Source organism: Ursus americanus, chromosome 5, assembly GCF_024610735.1.
Source record: "Ursus americanus isolate L20-20 chromosome 5, mUrsAme1.1.p, whole genome shotgun sequence".
Classification (NCBI taxonomy): Eukaryota; Metazoa; Chordata; class Mammalia; order Carnivora; family Ursidae; genus Ursus; species Ursus americanus.
Window position 1 is genome coordinate 49,917,666 of NC_142131.1, and position 19,470 is coordinate 49,937,135.

Here is a 19,470-nt window from a genome sequence, read left to right on the forward strand (position 1 = left end):
AGAAAACAAATTTCCACAAGATTTTTATTGACAAAATCAAAAATATAATACGTGAGTACAATTTTTGATGAAGGAGGTCTACCAATGTGTGGAATGGGATTCTTTCTAATGATCTAATTTAGCTTATTCCTCCTGACAACCCTGATCAGGTAGATCTTCCTACCCACGTTTCATTCATAAGGAAAATGAAGTTCACACAAGGTTACCCTGAGACATCATTTGAGCCTAACTCCAGAGCTTGTACTCCTAACCCTGATAGAGTTTTCATAGGGGAATCGATGTTAAATTTTATTTTAAAGATGAAGAAATGGAAGCACAGGGGTTCAGTAGCTTGGACAAGGTAATACAGATTGCTCTAGGCCTATTGGTGTGTAATTTTAAAGCCATGTTCTCTCTCTTCTGACTACTCAGCTGCTTTAAGATTTCCAGTAACCTCAGGGATAATGGCTGCAATTAACAGATCAGGTCCCAAGTTATGGTACCATTTTAACTGAAATGTTTTAATACAGAAATCAACTCTCTACATTTTTTTCTTTTTAATTATATAAACTGTAAATGGACATATCAAAAAAACCATAAAATGCTGAAGGGTATCCTGCAAAAGGTGAAAAGTGAAATTTATTAATTCATATTTTTTGTCATCTTCCATTTGTTCTCTCCTTATTTCTGTCCTATCTTTCTTTATTTTTCTCTCTTTTTATCTCCCTCCCCTTGGTGTGTGTGTGTTGTAAGAGCTGTCCAGAATAGAAATAAAGCAGTACATGCCCAGGAGTAGAATTTAAATCCCAGAGACATAAAGGTGCTGTTATTGACCCAATGCAGTAGGAATCTCAAAACTGTTACACATTCTTTTAGTGGGTAAATAGGTTTTAGTTTCCTGGCATCAAATCAGTATTCAACAAGTGTTTACTGAACAGCTAGTATGTGGTAGATTCTGAGAGTTACAAATGAAAACACCTACCTCTGCCTTCAAGGAGCTCACAAGCTAATAAGATTCTAACAAAGCAAACTTGAAAGTAAAGAGAAAGCCTAAGTAAATTTATCCAGGGAAGAGACTGTGTCATCATGGGTCTGGCACCTTAGATCCTTTATTAAGAAAAATACAAGTTAATTGATGATGTTAATTCCCATTTGAGTGATGCATTTGCTAGGCAACAAATCCGATGAACTTCATCTTTAAGATAAAACAAATTGACAAAAGCATAATCACTATCTGTGTGCTTGGCTTCAGGTGTGCACTTAAAAATATGTTGCGGCATGAAATCAACAGCCGAAAGGTACTTGTCACATACCATGTGCAGGCCCCCTGCTGGATGTGTCACTTTCGTGTCTCCTTTAAAGATCACAACAATCCAGTGAGGTCGGTATTATTATTATTATTATTATCACTGCTTTAGATTATTTTAAAGATTCAAAGTATTTGCCCATTTGTTGCACAGCTAAAAATGAATATAGCCACAATCTGACCTAGAGAGCAGTTATGTAATCTTGAAAAGATGGTGACATTTGAAAAAGAATTCATGCTACCTTGTAATTTATTTGCAATCCTAAGGGGAAACTAAAAAAAAATAAATCATATGCATGACACTGAACTGATAGATGAATCAAAATTTTGCCTCTTCTCCCAAAGGTTTTTTTTTTTTTAAGGGCACCTTATCAGAAGCTGAGCTATCTCTGAGGTTTGGATTAGGGAATTTGGGTTCAGTTCCGAAATGAACTAGAGATGTGTGCTTCTAATTCTAAATTCTAGATTATGTGAGAGCATGGAGATCTGACCCTTCCAGGTGTTATTACTTTGTCGAGCAGGCCCCTGGAGAATTCCTTTGGGCGAGGCACTTATGTTATATATGCAGTTATTGTATGTTTTGTATGTGTTCCCTCACATGGAAGGGCCAAGCCAAAGTGGATAGTGTTTGGGAGAGGGAGAAAGAGAGGGAGGGAAGGAAAGGAAGGAAAGAAGGAGCAGAAAACAGATTCTGGCTCTGCCCCTAACCCATCATATATAGCTTTCAGTAAAGTAAAGTTTTATGCTCCCTCTGAAATGAAGATAAAAATGATGTCTCTGCCCACTTCACTGAACTCGAGGATCCAGGAAGACCATTTATGTGAAATGACTTTACAAAACCCAAAGAGCTACACACAAGGGCACTATTTTTAAAATAACGAGCCTGCCTACATGCTCGTGCATTGGCTATGCTAACCTGTGGTCGGGGGAAGCCAGAGCTCAAGCCAGATCCCCTGATGCAGAGAGCTGGCCTGTTCACACCAAGACCAAGAGCAGGCTAGTTCAACTGTTTTCAAAAGCCTCATTCAAACTTTCCATGTTTAAAATTTGTATTTGTCAGGAGAAAATACAGTGGTTAAGAGCCCAGGCTTTCTAACCTGACCAGTTAGAGCTCAGAAGTTAGCTTCCCCCCTGGAATCTTGTGGGAATGTTCTTTCTCAGGCTCATTCGTCTCATCTGCGGGACAGGGGTAACTACAGCAGCTGCACAGGGCGCTCTGTGGATTCAACGAGCAAAAGAATGCTTAGGACTTAATGTGGTGCCCTGTAAAATGACAGCTGGCCATGGTAGTATGTAGAATATATTATTATGGACAGTAGTAGTCTCAGCAACAGTCATAGTACTCCAGTATCACGAGGATACTTGGAATTTTTTTTTTCCTGCGACCTAATTTGCACGTATCGTGCCTACAGCAGTGGACCAGTGATCTTGCACACAATTTTCATTTGCTTTTGCTGACTGAGGGATTTTGACCACAGTTTCATTCTGTGGAACTGATTCATGGAGTCACATCATGTTTATACCTCACTGCAGAGACTTTCCTTAAAATGCACTCAACATTTGCATATTAGTTAACGTTTCCTTAATGAGACTTATCCATTTTGTCTCAAAACAAGTGCCTGGTCACTCAACTTGGTATGCACCTCTGAAAATAAGTTTGATGAAATCCACTATTAGAATTTTCTTTGTTTGTGGAGGTTAATACAGTTGAAGAATAACATGAATGGTTAAAAGTCCTAAAGCGTAATTTGAAGGCGTGACAACAAACCTGTATTTATTATGGTAGTACTTGGGCAATATCTCATTTCCACTTAGCTTCAGAGCTATAAATAGTTCTAATCTGTTTTCTTTGTAACGTAGTGGATTAATTACAGTAAAACAAGCCAAGTGATATTGTTGTAGCAGTTGGCTAAACTTGCCATAAACACGATAATTAAAATGATTGCTTTTTAATTTATCCCCTTTTCAGGAGTTTAATGAGCTGAATCTACAGTATTATAAGAGTTAAAGAATTTGATTTGAGAATCACTGGGCTCTTCTGTCAATGTGTTCTCCTTGTTAACAGTGGATTTCAGTGCTGCTCAATATTGTTGGGAGTTTCCTTCAGAAAGGAAACACCTGGGTCCTGCATCCATGAGATATCTGCTTAGTAAAAACTGTATTGTTTCCATCATACCTACATCACCATATAATAATTACGTGTTTCCATTTACCTATCCAAATTGATGCTAGTAACACACAAACATGAGGATGCGCACACACACACACACACACACACACACATATCCTTGAAAAAGGATGAAAACAAGAAACAGTGTTCTCTGCCATCAGTAGAAGTCACATATGTTTATTTCAACATGTCCTCCAACAAGCTATTTGGTGCCTCCGCATTACCCAAAGCAGCGATCGTGCTCACCTGCTCCCCTATTCTGTCCCTTGTTCCTAGATGTCTGATTACATCTGGAAAGAGACTGCTTTTGTTAATGTACAAAAGGAGGGCCACTGGGAAGCAAGGAAGTGAAAAATGGTAACTGCCAAAGGTCCAGTCCTTTCATCCTAAAAAGGTTGTCTGAGCCACTCTTGGCCCTCCCATTATGTTCCTTCATGGTTTGCCAATTAACTTTTCCCAGTGCTCAAGGGTCACTGATCTGGGCAGCATCCTTTGGTTTCCCCTCCCACTGATTCCCAGCAAAGCTGTTATAAATGCGCTGTACTTCCTTTTTGATTTTCCCTTAGTGGCTGGGTTGCTTTGTGAGAATTGGATGCCCAGGTTTAAACAACCTCTTTACAAAGCAGAGACAAAGCAAAAATAGAAGGGAAAAAGTACACTCAAATGGGCTAGAATGAAAGCAAACTTCAGCTGCAAACTTTTTAACTGAAGTACCTGGATTTTTGTTGCTTTTAAGAATTTTAAGACAGAGCACACCTAAAAGGTGGGGATATTTTATTCCCCCTGTGTGTCTCAGAAGGATTTCCCACTTCATATCTGACTTTGAACAACTCTCCATATAGTCTGCATTTAAAATGTCAAATAATTTCACCTGGCCTTTAGTAAAGACGGGTTCAACTGGCAATTGGAGAAGCTTATCCCCTGCAAGTTTCTCCAGTGTTCCCAGTACTTTTTGAAATAGTGACTACTCCTCAGGACTCAATGCTGGGCCCTCAGTTGTCTGTCTTCACATCCTGCTCTCCAAGGCAGTTTATTTGCTCTTCAGATTGAACTCTTGCCTCCACGTTAGAGATATCCAAAACTATATCCGAAACACTAACCCCTCACCCATGCTCAGATCCCTGTCATTAACTGCCTGCTGGACATTTCTTTAAGATGTCCCCTTGTCAATAAACTCGAACCCAACATAGGCACAGTGATCGGAACTCATCTTCTCTCTTCCTCTTTCCTTGGCTCTAACAGGCGGCCTCTGCGCAATCCACAGTCCCCCCTCTCTGTTCACCTCCATCTCCATCTTTCTCTCACAGGCGTTTCAGTGATGAACAAGCTGTAGAGTCATCTTCATCTGATGTCCTCTCTCCCCAGCTTCTTACACCCACGCACGAGAGAAGTCTTCTGTATTCATTCATGTCTCTGCTGCGCCTCCTTCCTCTATGTACTGCAAATAATCATCCAGGTTTCCATAAACATTTATTCAACCAAAGCGTATTAGTCTGCAGGCACTGTAATAGGTACGTGGAAGATCTGACTTTGGCAAAGAAATTGCCATGGCAATTATCATAGCAATTGCCCTGAATTATTATATTACTTTCCTAATTGGTACCTTGGGAGCCAATATCTTTCCATCTCCAATCCATCAGGCCACAGAAGAACCCCTCTAAATACAACTTTGATAATATTTTTCTAAATATCATCACTGTCACTAACTCTGTTATAGATACACTATGATCTAAAACCTTTAGGACTCTCCATGTAGAACGTCACAGGTCACCCAGCTGCGTTTGGAATCATGGCTGTGTGTCCACTACCAGGTCACCTTCATGGGCCAGCTGCATTTCCTCCCAACACCTCAGCAGACCAACTTCCTTGGGGATACCCGGGCAGGGGCTTACGGTCTCATACAGCCAGAAGCGAGAATCTCTGTGGAATATTGGAGTATCCAAACCAGTGAGGTCCATGGATTAACCAACTTCCCAGTTGAACAAGTTCACCATTTAGTGCCAAAGCCACTGCCCGTGCCCATCATGCCATTTGTTTATCTGAAAAATACATATGGGCTATGGTCAATCAGTTAGTGCGGGTTGACCACACTCTGGTCTCAGGACATGAGGGAAAACCTCCCTGATTAAATGACATCTATTTCTTTATGTTTGAAATGTGACCTCTTTTTTTTTATGATCACAGAAGCAATACACACGTATTTTAAAACAAACAATATAAAAGTATATGAAGTAGAAATTGAAGGTCCCTCATATGACCTCCATGCCCACAGATTACCAGATGTAAGAGAGCATGTCACACTGACATTCTCACTAAAATTCTCAAGTCTCCTTGGACATTTCAATATCCCTACTTTCTCAACAATGTCTGTAACAAAAGTAGAAATAAAAAACCAGGGGCGCCTGGGTAGTGCAGTCGTTAAGCGTCTGCCTTCGGCTCAGAGCGTGATCCCAGCGTTCTGGGATCGAGCCCCACATCGGGCTCCTCCGCTGGGAGCCTGCTTCTTTCTCTCCCATTCCCCCTGCTTGTGTTCCCTCTCTCACTGGCTGTCTCTCTGTCAAATAAATAAATAAAAAATCTTAAAAAAAAAAAAAAAAAAGAAAGAAAGAAAAAACCAATCTAGCGGACTCATTTTATCCCAAATTTCTGCTCCCAGTGGCAGCTCCAAAGGTGGAGAAAAAGCGGGAGCCGGGGAGGGCAGATGGACCCTTCAGGGACCACAGCACACCAGAGTCCTGGGACGACCATTACACGCACCAACCCAAGTCTGTGCTCTGCTAGCGTGGCTGCTCTTTGACCACTAGGTGGTTCTGTAACCTATCTGATGCAATCCCCACTGGCGGGCCGAGGTGAAGAACAGAAACATTAGGGTAGGATTCGTGTCTTCACACCTTCCCCATTTGTTTCTACCTTAATTTTCACCCACTCCTCTGTGTCTAGATCGAAGTTGGTCACGGAGTCAACATGCTCAATCCCACCAAGGCTGTTGTGTGTTCCCTGCTGGGGAAGGGAAGAAGGCGATTTCCTCCAGCAGGCCAGGCTCAGCCTGTGAGGCTGCAAGCTGTTTTCTAACTATGGAGATGAGAGGAACTCACAAGTACTCCGTCCTGTTGCAGCAGGAGTGGAAATCTCATGCTTCAGGGATGATTCCACATCTACTGTGTTCATTCATTCAACGCACCCTCACTGGTGCCTATTCTTATATTCAGGGAAACTTGCTGGGTCCAGAAAAGATGGAATGAGACTGGGGTATCTAGTCTTTGAGAGCTTAATGGTCATATCACAGCAACAAACGAGTTGCTTGCCCAACACCTATCCGCCCTTCTGGATCCCGATTTTCTTGTCCCTCCCTCAGTCCGTGGGTACCAGGTGTCTGACTCTACCTCTGACTTCCTGGTGCAGCCTGTGACCCCCCCCACGGCCTGAGCACTGCATCTGTGCTCACACTGACTGGTGCAGAGATGAGTGTGTGGTCTGATCCAAGGAGATGCTACCTGACGGGTTTTGCTGGGACTACTGAGAAATAAGCTTTCTCTTCCGTTACGCTGGTCTTGAACCTGGGATTATGTAAGCCTGAATCTGTTGGCAGCCATCTTGCCATCACATGAAGTCCGCAAATGAAGCTAGTGTGGAGGAAAGTGGTGTTAAGAGATAAAAATAGGATGGGTTCTGATGATGTCATTTGAGTCCTTAAATCAAAACGTGCCTGAAGCTACATCTATTCCCGAAGCATCGGTAGATTTCCACTTTGCTTGATCTTATGTGGATCAGATTTTCTGTCACTTGCTTCAGATGTAATTGTTATATAATAGGCATAGTAATAAATAATTAAGAGATGATAATACAGTGTGATAGATAAGTGATATGATAGAGGTTAGTACAAGCTGTTATGCAATAGGAGAGGGGCAAGGATAGCTTTCCTAAAAAGTCCCTTTATTTAAGAACTAAATATGGAGCACTGTGGTAGTTTACTAGAGCTGCCATAACAAAATACCACAGATTTTGGCTTAAGTAACAGAAATTTATTTTTTGCTTGTCGGTTTATTTTCTGGCAGTCTGGAGGCTAGAAGTCTGAGATCAAGGTATTGGCAGGGTTGGTTTCTTCTGAGGCCTCTCCCTTAGCTTGTGAATGGCCATCTTCTCCCTATGTCTTCACATGGTCTCCCCTCTGTGCCTATCTGTATCCATTTTGCTTTTTTTTTTTTTTTATAAGGATATCAGTCATACTGGAGTAGGACCTACACTAATGACCACATGACTACCTCCCCCCACCCCACCCCGGGTAACCACCTCTTTAAAACACTCTACCTCCAAATACAGTCACATTCCGAGGTACTGGAAGTTAGGACTTCAATGTAGGAGTTTGGAGGGGATACAATTCAGCACATAACAATCATCTAATTTGGATACAAAGACAAGGAAAAATGGGTTATTGCTCTTTTTAAAATTATTTATTTAATCTCTATGCCCAACGTAGGGCTTGAACTCACAACCCTGAGATCAAGAGTTGCATGCTCTACCGACTGAGCCAGCCAGGTGCTCCTATTGTTCTTAAATCTACACAAGACTGACAAAAATGGTCATAATACAAAGCTGAACAAATGAAACATGCATTTATTGAGTGCATTGCTAAAAGCTTGGATTTCCCGTGGAAAATAAGACAATCGGCCCGTGAGTTCACTACTATTGAGATGCTACGTTAACGTGGGTGGTATACATCTCTGAAGTTTGAGAGGAAGAGGTCATTTCCAGGTAGCATGATATTTGAAAAGCCCTCTGGACAGTGGGTAGAATTTTAGTAGAGGCAGCCGGGATATATGTGGAGGGCTCTGACAGTGTGACACATTTACCCAAACCACCCAGATAGACTGAATAAGTCACTGTTTACCATCTCTTTCCATTTTCTTTCCTGTGTCAGTGCATTGAACCATTTTCAGACTTTGTTAAATGCTTTTTATTTTAAAGGCAGCTGTTAACATAATGTTTTCTGGTTCCCTTGATTTAGATTGTTCTTCCTCCTCTTCATTCCATTTCTGTCACTGTTAAAAGCTGTAAAATGTTTGGGATTTTTCCCTATGTACAAGCTAAGAAGTAAACCTGCCAGAGGCTCATGGATGATGACAGACAACATAAGACTCCAGGGTAAGAAATGAAGGGCTGTTTACTACTCACGGCCTTTTCTTGCATCATGAAGAAGGGCAGTTGATACTTGTGCATGAAATGATGTGTGTCATAGGAGAAGAGCCTAGAGTTTAGGGAACCCAGATCTTTTTTAATAGGCAGTAACATGCCTGCATTTTGCTCCTGTGGGAGACAAGGCTGTTCACGATACAAATATCCCTCAAAAAATAGTCCAGAACAAATGGGCAGTGAGTGCCTTACTTGCAAGATGTGAAGAAACCCAAGAAGCCCGCAGAGATTTACCTTCTAATAGTCGTAAGCTGCTCTGGCCAAACAAATTTCCTGCTGCTTTTATGACATATAAGTCCCAAGACATCTATGTGTGAAAAGAATGTTTCATTAAGTCTTGGATTTCGACCCTGAGTTGTTCTTGCTTCCATTCTTCTATGGTTTTGACCAGGAGTCTTACAGCCCGTTCTGAAATGACCTCTCTCCCTTATCTGCAATTATGTAATGCTCTAAACTTTAAATTTAGCTGCTCATTACATCCTCCTTCAGATTTCTCTAAAATACGGTAATTGATTTTACCAGGCGTTAGCAAATCTTGGCCAGTGGACCAGAAGTTGGCTTTTCACATTTTTAAAGAATTGTAAGAAACAAACAAAAAAAAAAAACCAAAAGAATGTGCACAGAGCCTGTATGCAGTCTGTAAAGCCTCAAATATTTGCTTTGTGGCCCTTCACAGAATAGGTTTGCCCACCCATGTTCTAAACCTGCTGACATACTATGACAACTGAACAATGTCCTCTTCTCTCCCCACCGTCCCTTAACTGTCTAGGGAAAATCATGGAAGAGTTAGCTCTAAAGTAGTTATGGAATCAGGCAAAATTTCTCTGACAATAATACATTGCATTGCATTTCCTTCATAATAAATGAGATTTTGTTTTTCTTCTTCCCTCTCATATGTCTGTCTTACCATCGCCTGTTCTGTACCTCAGATGCCACAACCCATTATAACAACAACTAGTTGTTATTGCAAGTTGTATGTCTCAAGCAGAGTCCCAAGCACTTTATGTCCATGTTCTTACCCAACCCTCACAGTTACCCTTTGAGGTGGTCACTGGTATCTCCAGCAAATAGGTAAAAAAACAAAGGCACAGGGAGGTTAATAACCTCCCCAAGGCCATGCAGCTTCTAAATAGCGGATTAAGAAGCATGTTTTACTGCTTCTGTCCGTCGGTAGTGTCTTCCTTCTCGGAAGCAGTGATCTTTTGTGGTGGAGGCCGTTGGTCATCACCAGGAGGGGGGAGGAGCTGAGAAGGTACAGGAGGAAAGATAAGAAGGACTCTTTGTGGACTATTCTTTATGTGTCAGGACTCCTGTTATGCCATTAAAAAAAAAAAAGTCACTTTGCAATCATAAAAAGTCTTTTTCCATTTTTATACATGAAGAAAATGGAACTCTGAGAGCTCAAGAAATTTGCCTTACTAGAGCTAGAATTTGAACGTCTATTTGTCTGAGTCAAAATTAGTCTGCGAAATTATTGCCAAGTCACTTGGAGGAATAGCGGCCCAAGGGCCAGTATGTTATCTCCTTAACCAGTATGGTTAATGGTGTAGGCTGGGTTCCAGCTAATGTTTATAAAGCACCCACTGAGAGGCGAGTAGCATGGTAGATGTTAGTGATAAGAGAGCACAAAGAGGACCCAACTGCTTTCTTTTTACAAATTCTTGGTGGGAAGGTAAGACATTGTAGCTTTGGGAGGGAAATTAGTGAGGGTTTTTCAGATGCTGTACATTGGACTTAAAGCTGGCTTTCTTATATTTTTGAGTCTTCTGCTTTCCGACACTCAATGACCTAGAGTTAATTAAAAACCGATTCCCCACGTTGCCTTGGAAGATAAGTGGATTATTCAGGGCAGCTAATTTCCTTTGGAGGCTGTCAGCCCTTTGCAAGTATTTTCTTTAGAAAAACTTTGTACTGCTGTAAATACGGACATACACATCATCAGGTAGATGCATGTCAATTCCGTCTCAAATCATTGACAAAGTACTTTATTTTCTCTGCTTTGTTTTATTTCACTCTGTATTCCAGGTACTGTTCTAGATGCTGGTGAAACATCAGTGATCAAAATAAAATTTAAAAAATGCACTTATCGCCTCAATTCATGACCTCTCAGTCCAATCATGAGAAAATGTCAGACAAACCTGAAGTGAGGGGCATTCTACAAATTATCTGACTAGGGTCATGAAAAACAAGGAAAGACAGACAAACTGTCACAGATCAGGGGAGATTAAGAACCAGGGTGACTAAATGCATCATGGACCCTGAAACAGAAAAAGCACATTAATGGAAAAGTCAGAGAAATCTAAACGAAGTCTGCAGCTTGGTTAACAGTCTTGTGCTGATGTTAATTTTTGGTTTTGATCAGTTTTCCATGGTTATAAGGCGTGCAGGTTGGGGGAATCTGTGTATGTTGATCCTCCATACTGTCTCTGCAGCTTTTCTGTAAATCTAAAATTATCCCAACATAAAAAGTATGTAGAAAAAGCATTCCCTTACAGAGATCAAATTCTAGTGAGAGAAGTAAAACAGACCAACTACAATAAGTAAATTGTATGTCAGCATCAAGACTGGATGACTTTGAAAATTCTCAAACTCTCTCAATGGCAAAAGATACTAAAAAGTCAGAAATGGCTGCCGGGACAGTGACATGGAGAAAAGGCTGAGTGTGTGACTGTGCAACCTTTCATTACAACCGCAGAAAGATAAAAAGTTCAGAATATTCAGTCATAGAAAGAGCTCTTGTGCTGTTTCACTCATCGTGCGTTTTTAGCCTTAATTTTGAATTTTTAAGCAAATATCACATGGAAATATTTCTCTCTCTGAGTTGTGTGGCACCCCTTCCATTTTGCCCAAGACAAGTGCCTCATTCATCTCCCCTCCAAGACCTGTCCCAGCTCGGCAATGGCCCTCAGGGTTATTATCCCTGTTTTCCAGAAGGCAGCTCGAGCCCAGACAGGGAAGGAGCATTGTCCAGGGCCACACCGCAATGAAGCAGTCAAGCGGGAACCCAAACTCTGTTCAGCACTGTACTATACCATTCTCTCCGTATATAGATATGTCCTAGAGACCGTTGCAGCGTGGCCCCAGACAGAATTTGGGGATTCTGTCACTTCCACTGTCACTACATGATCTGAATGTGCAGCTTTTCACTACCGAAGTCTCCAGCAGACCCTCCCGACTGACTGATTGCTCAGCAGCTGACCGGGGGGTGGGGGAAGCCCATCATCACACACGCTGGGCTTGTTTCCCCAGCTGTCAGGAGCCCACTTCCCTAACCCCATTGCCCTTCTCTGAATTGAAGGCCTAGACTTTATACCACCTATTTTCCTTGCAGTCTCTTTCGTGTGAAGGGCTTGGTTGGCTGTAAATCAAATGGCTAAAGGAATATAATGACAAATAATGTCTCATTACTATGTTGATGATGCCCCTTGAATCTATCCTGGAGGAAAGTAAAAATTCAGGTCCAAAAATTGGGTCAGTTTGTTATGTTCAGTCCTCAAGATCATCAAGAATACATAGTTATTATTCAGTGTATTATGAAAAGATTGCCTTTTTTAAATACAGAAAAAAAAATTGACATGCTCTTTTTATTTAACGTAGAATTTTTTAAAATCTCCCAGAATATTTGTTAGGGAATTACTGCAACAGCCAATTTCTGAATGGCCTTTACATTCTTCATGGTTAGGGTGACATGTGGCTAAAGTATACAGGGGCACACTTCAGAAGACTCTCAACCTTCCATCCCCCAAACAACCACAATTTCTTCCCCACCTACTGACTGATTTCTGAGTCTTTTTGAGTACAAAGTCTTTCAGTCTACAATGGTAGTTAAACCTAGAATGCTAGTGCCCCTGAGAGAGAGAGAGAGAGAGAGAGAGAGAGAGAGAGAACATGATTTAAATTCACCTCAAATTCTTTTTTTTTTTTTAAGATTTTATTTATTCATTTGACAGAGAGAGAGACAGGCAGTGAGAGAGGGAACACAAGCAGGGGGAGTGGGAGAGGAAGAAGCAGGCTCCCTGCGGAAGAGCCTGACGTGGGGCTCGATCCCGGAACGCCAGGATCACGCCCTGAGCCGAAGGCAGACGCTTAACGACTGAGCCACCCAGGCGCCCCCACCTCAAATTCTAAATGGAAGCTATCATATAGTTTACAAAGAAAAGAAGAGAAATAGGGAAAGTGAGCTTTATGGAGAGTCCAAATAGTAAGCTGGGTGCTGCCTTCACTTTAAAATACTGTCTGCATCTGCTCTTACAAAACGTGATAGTGCCTAAGAGATCTGGCTGGTAACCCCACTGGTGAGAGTTTGCAGAAGTTTCTGGCAGCATGTTCTTTGCTAAAATATTGCAATAATGTGCAAAGAAAGCTTTTCCAAGTGTGAGAGGTCCGCGAGCCCATGTGGAATTAGTCAAGAACCCTAGAGAAGCCTCAGATGACAATATTGCTTTTGTAATTATTAATCCAGAAGAATCTGTGAACCTTCAAAATAAAACTGCCTGTTACTTTGCTGGCAAAAATGGGTCTGTTTGGGAATAGCAGAGAAGCCCAGTCTGGGACCAGCAAGCCATGGCAAAATCACAGGCAATTCGAGCAAACAAAGGAGAAGAACATTGTTTTATGGGGAAGGCAGCGGAAGATGGGAGGAGTTGTTCTGAACAAAAGTCCATTGGAGAGAAGCAAGAGTTCAGAGTTTCTCATTGGCTGGGTCACAGCGGTAGTCGCCTCCTTGTGGGAGGTGTAGTGCACATCTTTCCCTGGCGGGGCCTGCCATTGGTGACTTTTCCTATGGAGATTCTCCTGTGAGGGCTCCGTAAATGAACAACTCTTCTGTAATTGACATTGAGTGGTTCAGCTCACCCTTCCAGGCTCCCATTCATTCTGGTATCCCGAGTCCACTTTGGTGAAATTTCCCCTTTGGTAATTTTCACAGATTTAACTTAAGATCTTGCCAATGAGGGCCCATCACAACTTAGAGATAAGGATAATGAAGAGAAACATCTCTCTCTTTTTTTTAAGATTTTATTTATTTATTTGACAGAGAAAGAGCGAACACAAGCAGGGGGAGCAGCAGGCAGAGGTAGAGGGAGAAGCAGGCTCCCCACGGAGCAGGAAGCCCGATGTGGGGCTTGATCCCAGGACCCTGGGATCATGACCTGAGCTAAAGGCAGGTGCTTAATGACTGAGCCACCCAGGCGCCCCAGGAGAAACGTCTCTTCATCAGAGTTACTGTGAGTCTTTTCCCTCCAATTATATCACCCCCATGGCCTACAGCATTCTGCATGGACTGCCTGCAGCTCACGAGATGGTCCAGCCCGTCACTAGTTACTCCTAGTTCCTTGGTCACTTGGCTTCTTTCCCCTGCTTGGGCCAGTCTTTGCCTTGTTCATCCCCTCGGCCGCTCCCACTCATCCTACAGTTATCAGCTATCAAATATCCCTTCCACAGGGAAGCCTTCCCTGATCCCTGCGACTATCCCCAGGCCTTGCAGTCATGTATGCTCACACTACCCTGCCCTTCTTCATCACTCTTAGTGTAGCCACCCTTAAATCATTACTTACATAATCATACATAATCATTTATTTAATATGTACCTCTATCATCTGACTAAAAATTCCAGTGGAACAGGGACGTTGTCTACCTTGCTAATTTTTGCCCATAAAGATCCAGAACAGTGACTAGTGCATAGTAGGTACTCAATAAATACTTATCAATATAGGTACTTAATAAATATTTATGCTAGAAAGCCCCTAGCAGTGCCTAGTCCAAACTCTAAATTTATAGAGGAAGAAACTAACGGCTAAGTAGGTTCATTGCCTTGCCCGAGGCCCTACCCAAGAGCAAAATTGGAGCTAGAATCCACATCTGTTCACCTCCCCCTGGCCGGTATACTTTTCTGTCCTGATGGAAGGTTCATAGTCTAGTGATTCATCACACTGGAGGGAATAGCAATTCCTGGCAAGTTCTTCAGGACCTTAATGAATTTGCAGGTTTGTGTTTTATTTAATACCCACTTTAGTTAAAATGAGTCCATAGTCTATTTGTTTCTCCATTCCTCCAGTTGCTGGATCGAATGTTAATTGTCAAGAAGAAGACATAATGCGGCAGTTTGGCAAGGTTCTGCTGAGCTAACGAATGTTCAACAGGATCACAGATGGAATCATTTGCATATGGGTTTTGTCCCAATTAAAAGTTGCAAGTTCAAACCAGGTTACCAGTTTCAACGAATAGAAGTTTGCATATTCTAGAGCCTGAACACATGTTACTCTTTCTTCAATATATTCACCTCTTGCCTTTCCCACATTTGACAAGCTGAAAACTATTTAGTAGTCACTGGGGTCTTGAGTAAAACAGAATAGCTACAAAGCTCTTTCCTGACTGCCCCTGTGCATTGGACAGGCAGCCAGTTTCAAGAGGCCAACAAGAAGAAATTGTTTTTATTTCTTTTGCAGCCTTCAGTCATAGTTCATTTCAGACCAACATTGAGCGCCTTCCTTATGCCAAGCACTGTGTTTGGTGCTGGGGATGCAAAGATGAATAACGCATGGTCCCTGCCCTTGAGAAGCTCCAGAAAGGTAGGGGAGAGAGTCGCATGATTCTTTATTTCTTGTAAAAAGGGCTAAGTGCAGGGGTGGAGTTATAAGGAGGATGGTTGGCGAGGCTGGAGGAAAGGTAACAGAGAGTCCTTTTCTGACGAGACCCATAGATTATCCAAAGCTTAAAGGACCAGTGGGAGTTATCCAAGTAAAGAGGGTGGAAAAGGGTTTCTAAGCCAGAGTTAGAGCAAAAACAGAGGCGTGGATGGTATGTGTAAAAGACAGGCTGACTGCACTATCTCAGAAGAGAGCACACTGGTAAAATAAAAAGACGGCCGCTACTAATAAATAAAACTTTCCTGAACTACTGACAAGCCCAGTCATCTTCGGGGCGTGTTAAATCCGTGCTTCCCAAAGCGCATTTGCCTCCCGTCTCCGAGATTCTTGTGCTGGCATGCTGCCATTCCTAGTCTCCACTTAATATTCTTCATCCTAAGCAAGATTATCCATTACATCAGTGGTTTTATCTTTTATCTGTATTTTTCAATCCTTATTAAAATGAGTACATAACTATTAAAATGGGTGCCATCTGGAATCATCTTAAGTACAACCGGGAGCATGCACACACTCCTCACTTTGGTTAAAAGATCGGAGTTGGAATAAAAAGAGGCTGACTGGTCCATCGTACGTTTTGCCAGATCACTGGATTGATTTGATTACGGAGGGTGATGGGGAGTTCAACACAGTGCTGAGTTCGAGGCATGATCCCTACCATCAAGGTGTTCAGTGACAGTTTGGTTTAGTTTTCCTGCTAATCAGTTAATAAAATTGCTATGGTCTGAATGTTTGTGTCCTCTCAAAACTCATGTGTTGAAATCTTAATGCCCAGTGTGATGTATGAGAAGGTGGGAACTTCGGGAGGTGCTTAGGTCACGCATGGGATGAGTACTCTTACAGAAGAGACCCCAGAGAGCTCACCAGCCCCTTCCACCGTGTGAGAATATAGCTGAAAAGTCTGTAACCCAGAAGAGAGCCCTTACGTGATCATGCTGACACCCTCATCTTGGATTTCTAGCTTCCGGAACTGTGAGAAATCAATTTCTATTGTTTGTAAACCACCGAGTCTGTGCTGTTTCTTGTAGCATTCCAACCAGACTGAGACAAATGACAACAGCAGTGGTAACAGTGGAAGCCGCCATCGGGTCAGTCTTCAGCATGTGTTAAGCACTGAACTTGGCCCTTTACATTCATTAGCTTAGGTAACCCTTACCACCCTCTATGAGATAAATTCTAACATTTTAACAGGCTCACAGGGGCCAAACGCCTTGTCAGAGTTCTGACCTGTTGTTTAGGAGAAAAGATCACAAAAACGCTGTCCTATGAAATTGAAAGAAAGTTCCTTCCAGACTCCAGAGGCCAGTGCTTCCATCTGAACTTGGCCACTGGTTCACTGTGGACTTCAGAAGAGTTTCTTACACCCCAGGCTCTAAGTCCCTTCTGTGAAATGCTGACACTGGGTGATCTTTAACAGCATTTGTAATCTGGAGACTCTTTCTAGGTCCCTTTCCTTATCGGTAAAGCAGGGCTAATAATACCAACTTCATAGGATTATTGTTAAGATTAAAAGCAGGCAAAGTCCCGAGGCCAAGGACTGGCCCGTGGTAAAAATATCATAAATAAAAAGACTGTTAACTGCAATAATCCTGATCATCTTGATAATCACTTTGACAATCTTCAAAATGGAGAGTTCATCCCCAAACAAATAAGAGCAAATTAATTCTACCACCACATTGAAATGAGTACGCTAGCTGATTACATTTTAGGCAGGTCAGTTTGCTTCCTCTATGCTTCCGTATCTTTAAGTCAGACACTAAAAACATGCCCTTAACTGGTGTGATAGTTGATGTCCAAGATGACCTCCACGAGTCTACATGTCCTTAGTGGCCCCTTCCCACTGAAAAGGGCTAACTTGTGTAACTAAGATATTGTGGAAATAATGCTATATGACTTCTGAAGCTAGATCCTAATAGACACTGTGGCTTCTGACATGCTCTCTTGAATGGCTCATGAGGACACTCAAGCAGCTCTATGGAGAGGTCCACATGATGAAGAACTGGCATCTCCTGCCAGCCAGCAAGGAACTGATGCTTTTTCCAACAGCCCTGTGAGTCAGCCATCTTGGATCGATGAGCCACAGTCAAGCCTTCCAGTGACTGCAGTCCCAGCCAACAACATGACTGCAACCTCACGTAAGACCCTGAGACAGAACCACCCAGATGAGGTGCTACCAAAATCCTGACAACAAATTCCACAGTAACTCTGAGATAATAAATATTTGTTGTTCTAAGCCACTCCATTTCAGGGTGTGAAATGCAACAACAGATAGTTAATACCAAAGAATCATTGTGAAAATTAAAGAAAATACTTTAATTGAAAGCATATAGCCACATTGGTATGATCTAATTTGGCCATCAAGGAGCTGTGAATGTTCAAAGGGAAGGAAGAAGGAGGGACAGGGAGGAGAGGCATAAAGGAGAGAGGAGACTCCACAGTACACAGAGATCTCTCGAAGAACATCAACAAAAGATTTCACGAGGTATTACTCACCAAGTTTAGGGGCTCACTCAGAAGCAGGGAGGATAGAAGCAAGGGACATGTATCTGCAAATACATTAAATCCACCAAAAGCCTTTTTCACAGTCAGAAAATCCAAGGCAATAGTTTGGAATGGGTCTCATTTGGAAAGCCAAAGCTTCATCTCACCAGCCATTTAGTCCTGATGACTTTTGAACAATATAAGTTGTTAGAATAATTTTCCACTTAGCAATGATCATTCATGAATGGGCCATGTTACTATTCATGCTTCCCTGTCAAAGATAGGCTTATTTTCTTGCTTTTAAAAAGCACATTGTATATTGTGGGCCTGAATTTGGAACCCTGAAAAACCTGGTTAATTCTGTATCACTTTATATCATGCCAGTTTGTAATAATGTCTCTTTGGAAAGCAGTTTAAGGATCTCGTGCAAAAGATACTTTGCGCAGGGTCAGGAGGAAGGCATTGCAACTTCCCTTACCCTTATGCTCTGGTCTCTGCAGGGAAGCCCAGTGCGCTGCCTGCTTGGCCCTTGTCTATTTTGTCTGTGTAAATACCAGCCTTGGTTTCCTGGTCTGGCAATTACCATAACCTGTTGCTGCATTTGTTTATGAACCCTAGAAGCACATTCCATGGGTTCTAATCCCATCCTCATGATTTACTGGCTAAGGGGCCTTGGGCAAGTTATTTCACTTGGTTATTTGCAAAAGAGCTTTGCATCTGTACTACAAGGAACTCATAGGATTGTTATGAAGAACTACCACGTGTGAGGCATTGACGACAGTGCTTGGCACCTAGTTAGTGCTATATAAATCCAAGTCGTTATTATGAACCCCTCCCCAGAACATAAAGTCCACAAAAACAGAGGTCTTGTCTCTCTTTTTCATATTTTCATATCATCGCCCTAACCCCAAGCACACGGCCTGGCCCATGTGAGTTATTTTATTACCAGCAGTTTACATGGAAACCTAGATACAGCTATTCTCAAAATTTTCCAAAATCCCCATCATGGGAGATTTCTCAGTGATCATTTTTCTTTTTGGTTTCTGCCTGCTGCCACCCTCCTCAAGCCCCTTTCTCCCTGGATGCAAGTGCAGACTCATATTTCTTGTTGTTTCCTCTTGCACAGCGATTTTAGCTTTCAACTCCACCTGAAACTATGCTCCAGTTCAGTCTTTGCATATTCAAAAGCAGGACTTTGGGGGATAGAGATAGAGAGAGAAATATACATAACCATTAGTCATCAAAGGCATAGGAATGTGGTTCATGCCCTAAAATGAGGTGGCAGGGCCATTCGAAATAACATTTTTTTCTTCCCTTTATAAATAACTTCTCTCAATTAAAAAATTATGTTAATGAGTTACCTGAAAATAAGAAGTTATGGAAATATGTTTTAAATATTAGAAAAATATAGATTAAATTCACCCACAGACACATCACATAATATATATAATGACTGCCAACATTTTGGTGTTTCCCTCTTTTGCTTTGCTTTTCTTCTCTATGTCTTTGGCGTGTGTGTGGGTACTGGCATGTGCAGGAGGTGGGTGGGGAGTGGGGGGGGGAGAGAGAGAGAAAGAGAGGGAGGGAGAGAGGGAGAGAGAGAAAGAGCAGAGGTCTAACTAGCCTACTGCATCATGCCCTTCTCCCTCAACGTTCTGCTTTCCAGAGAGTGTAATATTCACTTCTCCATCCCACAGATA

General features: G+C 42.1%; 1 long non-coding RNA gene across 2 annotated transcripts; it reads left to right on the top strand.

The window, feature by feature from the left end:
• Positions 1-19,118, top strand: LOC148110100 (uncharacterized). Of its 2 annotated transcripts, XR_015724547.1 has the most exons (3): positions 1-1,360; positions 8,461-8,597; positions 15,092-19,118. It is a non-coding gene; the product is annotated as an uncharacterized LOC148110100 (long non-coding RNA). The 2 variants fall into 2 exon arrangements; XR_015724546.1 differs by lacking the exon at positions 15,092-19,118 and having other exon boundaries at positions 8,461-9,259.
• The last annotated feature ends 352 nt before the right edge of the window (positions 19,119-19,470 follow it).